Genomic DNA, 7,143 nt, shown 5'->3' with positions numbered 1-7,143 from the left:
GGTTTCTAAAGTTCATTTCACAATAGAAGGGACCAGCCCTCCTTAGAAAAAAGGTTGTGAGGCTACAAAGCCATGTCCTCCATCCCTAGTGTGTGATGGTTAATTTTAGGTGTCAACTTGACTGGATGAAGGAATACCTAAAGTGAGGGTGTTTCCAGAAGAGATTGGCATATGCATCTGAGTGAATTAAGTGGGGGAAGATTTGCCCTCAATGTAGGCAGGCACCATCCAACAAGATGGGGACCCCGATAGATAAAAAACAGAGAAAAGAAGAGTTGATCTCTCTCTCCACTTATTTTGTTTCTTTTCCTGCCTCAGACATCTGAACTCCATGATCCCAGCCTTTGAGCATCAGGACTTATGCCCGTGACACCCTGGGTTCTCAGGTCTTTGGCTTTGGACTGAGAGCTACACCATTGGCTTCCCTGGTTCTGAGGCCTTTGGGCTTGGACTGAGCTTCTGGGAGTATCCCAGGATCTCCAGCTTGCAGATGACTTGTAATGGGACTTCTCAACCTTCATAATCATATTACCCAATTGCCCTAACAAATATCCTGTCTCTCTCTCCTCAGTCAATCCATCCATCCATCCATCCACCCTACTGGTTCAGTCTCTCTGAAGAACCCTGACTAATACAGCAAGTTTCAACATCCAGAGGTATCTACATGGCTCATCTACACTCTTGTCCCTTAGGAGCTGCAGCTTGGAGGACTTCAACACTGACTAGAGGGCCATCAAGAAGGAAGATCCTCTCCAAACTACAACAGGGGCTGCAGCCCTCGTCAGCCCCAACCAGATGGGAAACATGGCACTGTGGGGTGTGTTCATGGTATGTGGGGCATGGATCCATAAAGTGCTGATCAAGAGCCACTGCTGAGTGAGGTCCACAGGAGCACCGTGTGTGTGTGTGAAGGACACACTGGGACAGTGGCAGATTCAGCACTGCTATGTGCAAGTTCAAGATGACCTCTAGGCTGTAGCTTCATAGCCTCAAATTGGAGCCAAATGCACCAGGAATGGCTACAATAGTATGTAGTTTTCACTGAATAAGCTTCCTTTCTTGACTTCCAATCCCACTGTCATCTAGGTGCTAATTTCACCTCAATCCTGACGTGAATCGCAATGAATGAACAGAATCGTGCATTCTAAATCTTTCTAGTTGTGAAACTACTCAGGCAAAATTATCTCTAAGGTTCTTGTTATAGGGCCTTGTTAAAGGGAGTCAACCAAAATCCCATCCCTACTGAAATACTAGCCATGATACATAAGCAGAAGAGGGGATGAAAGTCTAAATCATTTTAGAAGACAAAATAAAATTGTTTCTGTACATTTTCATGGACTCATTAGCAACCACAAAATACTGTCACTCTACTACTCTCTACGAATGTAATAATATGGAAGCACAAATAAGTCACATCGAAATAATCTACAGTTACAGAGCATCATCTGAAAACTATAATCCTATCAAATTCCCACACCAAGCAGTGAGTGGTCCCTGTAAAGTTCTGCAGGATTCCAATGGCCAGTTGTGAGGCAGAAAAATCACTGCATTCTGAACACAAAAAGGCTCAGAGTCGAATGATGGCATTATATGATACTCAGACGGTGGTGATGTGAATTACTGGATTTGAACACTCACTGGGTTTCAGCTGTTATTCCAGAGAAGCCCTGAATGTTTCTTTACTTCCAACATTCCCTTAATTATACCCTCCCATTTATTCTGACAGTGAGCTCCACATTTTGCCAATACCCAGAAAGTATGCCCTTTGCGTTCTAATAGGGGTTGCATGAATTAGTGACTTTCCCTGCATTCCTTTATCACTCACAGTGAGCCTGAAATGCCCCCTTTTACCCTTAATTTTCCAGAGCCCTGGGGGTTGTTTTTGCCATCTGGTATTCAAGATTTCCTGCTGAGCCCTTCCCTTTCCCTGTGCCCACTGGGGCTTGGATCTGCCCCTTGAAAGGCGTGGTCCATGGTTCCAACCTGCACACAACTGGTCAAAGCAGATGCCTATTCACAATCACTAGGGACTCTTCTTCAAGTGAATGATATTTACAATTTCTCACCATGAGAGGTCCTCATACTCTCCACATTTCCAAACAGTGTACAAGTTGAACACAGCTTAAAGAACAGCAATTTTTCAGATCTTGGAAAGTGAAAAAGATGTGGGAGCAGAGGTCCTGGATTCAATGCCAAGTTTATCATCACCTTAGAATATGATGCTGGCCAGGCGCAGTGGCTCATGCCTGTAATCCCAACACTTTGGGAGGCCGAGGTGGGAGGATCACCTGAGGTTGGGAGTTCAAGACCAGCCTGACCAATCTGGAAAAACCCCGTCTCTACTAAAAAATACAAAATTAGCCAGATGTGGTGGCGCATGCCTGTAATCCCAGCTACTTAGGAGGTTGAGGTAGGAGAATCGCTTAAACCTGGGAGGTGGAGGTTGCAGTGAGCCGAAGGTTGCAGTGAGCCGAGATCATGCCATTGCACTCTCGCCTGGGCAACAAGAGCAAAATTCCGTATCAATAAAGAAATAAGTAAATAAATAAATAAAAAAGAATATGATGCTAAAAACAGCAAATCACACAGAGATTTAACATGTGCTAAGAGTTTAAAATGAATTCATTTCATTTAGCCTATACAACTTTCATTTATTTTAGAGATGAGAAAGTCAAGGAACCCGAATGTTAATTAAGTAACAGGTCCAAGGTACACAGCAGGGAAGGTGCAGAATGAGACTAGTTCCCAGGCATCTGGCTCTGCACCTGAGCTGTCAACCACTTCTCCAAGTTATGTGATTCAGAGCTTGTTTGAAAGCCAGCTTCCTGATGTTTGAATGTAATTCCTGTAGTAGAGATTAGCCATATGGGAAGTTAACTGGGATAAACAAAACATGGCGTAAATTTATATGGCACTCTGTGCTTCAGGCATTGGGTGCCTCACAAATATTTGCAAACGCAATCAGGCAAGAGCTGATAAATGCCTCTGCGTGGCTGCCTCCTCACTAGGAATTACTCAAGCCAGTCAAATGACCTGGATCCCTGGGGTTCAGAGGCCTTTTCATAAACACAAAAACCCTTAAGCTCTTTGGTGCTCAACTGTGGTTCAGTAAGCAATTTGCTACCCAGCCATTTATCTTTTCTTAAGCATCTTCTTCCTCTTTTACCTGTAACTGGCCTTACCATTCATCCCCATCATCCCCATTGACATAGAATCTTAAGACTCACTGGCAGGGGCTGGACACAAAGGAGCCAGTGAGAAACCCACATATAAGGGTGGTGCAGACTCTAGAGAAAAGCCAGGGTGTCTGAGGGAATGTTCAGGCAATTGGGAGCACCTGGGTCCTAGGTAGGCACCAAGGAAGTACCCCCAGGTGTGTGGATCCTGCCCCGGGAGGCCCAGAACAGCCTTACTCTGATGTGTGCGCAGGTCTGAGATCTCAGAGGTCTTCTCACTAGATTCACTTGTCCATTTCTTGCTCACTTTCCCAAATCCTTAATAAGTGCCTCCCAGTGCCTCCCATTTATAAATGGCAGGAAAAACTACCATTTATAAAACCATTAGATCTAGTGAGAATCCATTCACTGTCACAAGAACAGCATGCGGAAAGCTGCCCCCATAATCCAATCAGTTACCTCCCTCAACACATGGGGATTACGATTTGAGAGGAGATCTGGGTGGGGACACAGAGCCAAACCATATCAGAGGGGGCAATGTAGGAAAGCTAGCAGCTTGGTGTCTGAGGTCCTTTCCAACTCCTGGTCGAGGTTTACAAAAGGGATGGGGAGAAGAATTCTATGTGTTGTGAGTTGTGGGCCTCAGGAATATGAGTGATAATACCCAGGGAAGAGCTGATTGTTAAGCACTTGCAGGTTCCTTGTATTGTTAAGGACAATCCAAGTCAGTGAAATAATCTCAGCCTCTGAGGACCAGTAGCTTTTCCTTTAACACAAAAGCACCCAAGCTCTGCCCTGCTCAAGACTGTGGTGCAGGAGACCAGTGGCTATCCTGCGATGTCTTTTTCCTTAACACCTCTTTCCTCTTTTCCCACAAACTTGAGCTTCCCCTGCCTTCTATATAAACAGCATTAATGAGTCTTGTGCTACACAGAGGGAGTAAGAATCTCTCTGCCGCACCAGCGCATACAGTGCAGAGGATGATGCAGAAAATACACAAGGAATAAACGCAGAAACAAGATGATTCAGAAAGGAGGAGTGCTATGAAGTAATAAACAGGACCAAAGGAATAGAGAATGTGTTAGTTCATTCTCACACTGCTATAAAGAACTGCCCAAGACTGAGTAATTTGTAAAAGAAAGAGGTTTCGTTGACTCTCAGTTCTGCATGGCTGGGGAGGCCTCAGGAAACTTACAATCATGGTGGAAGGTGAACAGGAAGCAAGACACCTTCTTCACAAGGTGGCAGGAGGGATAGTGAATACAGGAAGAACTACCAAACACTTATAAAACCATCAGATCCCGTGCGAACTCACTTACTATCATGAGAACAGTATGGGGGAAACTGTCTCCGTGATTTAATGACCTCCACCTGGTCTCTCCCTTGACACATAGGGTAATGGGGATTACAAGGGGGATTCAAGATGAGATTTGGGTGGGGTCAGAGAGCCTAACCATATCAGACAGGAATGAGGAAGCACCATCACTAAGCTACAGTGGTCAGGAAAGGGCACTTTAAGAAGACAGGATTACAGTTGGTATCTAAATGAAGGAGGCAGCCGCCACATATGTGGGGTAAAGGCATTCTCAGCAGAGGAAATGCCCAGTGCAAAATTCTGAGACTCAGTGAGCCTGTCATGCTAATTGGACAAAAGCATGGTCAGTGGAGTTACAGGAGGTGCCTGTAGGTATACACTTGCATGGACCAGGGCATGGACAACCTCATGGGCCGGGAGAGCATAGATTTGAGTCTCAGTGAAAGTTGGAGGCACTGGAGGGCTTTGAGCAGCATGGCCCGTGGTCTTATTTATGGTTTTTAAATGTTGACATTGGCCTCAGAGTTGTAAAGGTGAGACAGTTCAGGGAGGATATGGGGAAAAGGTTGATTGCTTAGCCTTTGTGGTCCTTCCAACTGTCAGTGCAGGCTAGTGATGGGGCAGAGAGGACACAGAACAGGGAAGAGAATCAGGGGTCCTCAAAAAGCCGTTCACATAATTTTGCCTGGGGCTGGTCCTCAGTGAAGAGTGTTGGGTTTGACCCGTAAACCCACCTGAGACACCCTTCAGAGTCAAGGTTTGAAGGTGGCTTCCCAGTGGACACCCCTAGGGAGTTTGGGGTGAGAAGGAAGCTTGTGCTGTCAGGGTTAAATATGATTCGCATCTGCATCATGCACATTTTAAAACTGCAATCCTATAAACATCGTAATCCTATCAGGTCTTCATTTGAGATGTGTAATTATTAATACATTAAATTATGGCAATAAAACCAATAGAGAATCAAATAAAATTATTTAAAAAGAAAGCTGGAATAAAGTAGTTGCTGTTTTCCTGGATTATTTTAGAGGCTTTGCTAAAAACAACATAAAACTGTAATTATGCTACTCACAAATAGAATAAAATGGAAGTAATTAATTTATTAGCATTGTCATTGAAATAATCTATAGGCAAAGCACATTATGAAGCAGAATCTTATCTTTTTTCATCTTATACATGATATAATCACTGGCGATAAAACTAAAATAGAAAAATGAAAATTACTGTAGAAGAGAGGAAAAGGGCTCTTGTGGTTGTGGTTCCGTAGTAGCATGCTCAGTGGGAGGTGGGATCTACCCAGGGGTGACTCACTTTTGTTTTCAGGCTGAGTGGACAGTGCTTTGTGTCCAACATTTCTTGTGGCCAGAGGAGGATGGGGAGGATGTGCCCAGCCAGGGAAGCTCCTTGGTGAAAAGGATTCCTAGGCAATTGTGTCCTGGATTTCTGGAACAGGGGAAGAGCAGAGATTTCTCTTCTTAGGACCTGTTGCTTTAAGACTCTCTAAACATCTGAGGTCCAACAAGGGGATGAGGTGGAGGACCAGGGCCTGGACCAGTGGAACTCTGGTCTAGTGAGCATGTTGAATAGAAAGAAAGTCCTGAGCTGTGGCAGCCCGCACCAGGAGCACCAGGTCATGCTCTTTGTGGACCTTGTGAAGGATCTGTTGAGTCAGGGTGGAGTTGACCTGAGGGAGGCCTCTTTCTCCTGGGATCCTGACCTTGGGAGGAATGCTGGATCTCCCATCAGTCACAGCTTGGTGTTCCTTTGTAAAATATTTTTTGATTTTTAATTTATTTTATTAATTTTTTTTGTGAGTACATAGTAGTTGTATAAGTTTATGGAATACATGAGATGTTTGGAAACAAACATGCAATGTGAAAAAAGCACATCATGGAGAATGGGGTAGCCATCCCCTTAAGCATTTATCTTTTGAGTTATAAACAATATAATCACACTCTGTACTTTAAAATGTACAATTAAGTTGTTATTGAGTATAGTCACCCTATCAATAGTAAGTCTTATTAATTCTATTTTTTTTGTATCCATTAACCTTCCCCACCTCCCCTCAACTCCCCACTCGCTTCCCAGCTTCTGGTAACCATCTTTCTACTTTCTATATCCATGAGTTCAATTATTTTGATTTTTAGATTCCACATTAAGTGAGAACATGCAATGTTTGTCTTTCTGTGCCTGGCTTATTTCACTTAACATGATGACCTCTGGTTCCATTCATACTGTTGCAAATGATGGGATCTCATTCTTTTTTATAGTGGAAGCTGCTTGTCTTTCTTTGGGGATGTGGAATTCCAGAGGATGCCCTGGTGGTGCTTCTGACAAATACCCTATTTGCAAGATCAGGGACATAAGTATATTTTTGAAAATGTTACATTTTCTTCATTTTTTTTTTGGTGTCAGATATGCATTTTCTTTTTTATTTTATCTTCACACTATGTATTCAACAAGTTGCATTTCCTTTTCTTTTGTTTTTTTGAGATGGAGTCTCGCTCTGTCACCCAGGTTGGAGTGCAGGGGTGCAATCTTGGCTCACTGCAACCTCTGCCTGCCAGGTTCAAACAATTCTCCTGCCTCAGCCTCCCAAGTAGCTGGGACTACAGGCGTGTGCCGCCATGCCTGGCTAGTTTTTTTTTTTTTTTT

The sequence above is a fragment of the Mandrillus leucophaeus genome, unplaced genomic scaffold (assembly GCF_000951045.1).
Source record: "Mandrillus leucophaeus isolate KB7577 unplaced genomic scaffold, Mleu.le_1.0 Scaffold37, whole genome shotgun sequence".
In the NCBI taxonomy this organism is placed as follows: Eukaryota; Metazoa; Chordata; class Mammalia; order Primates; family Cercopithecidae; genus Mandrillus; species Mandrillus leucophaeus.
This window is presented reverse-complemented; position numbering follows the sequence as displayed.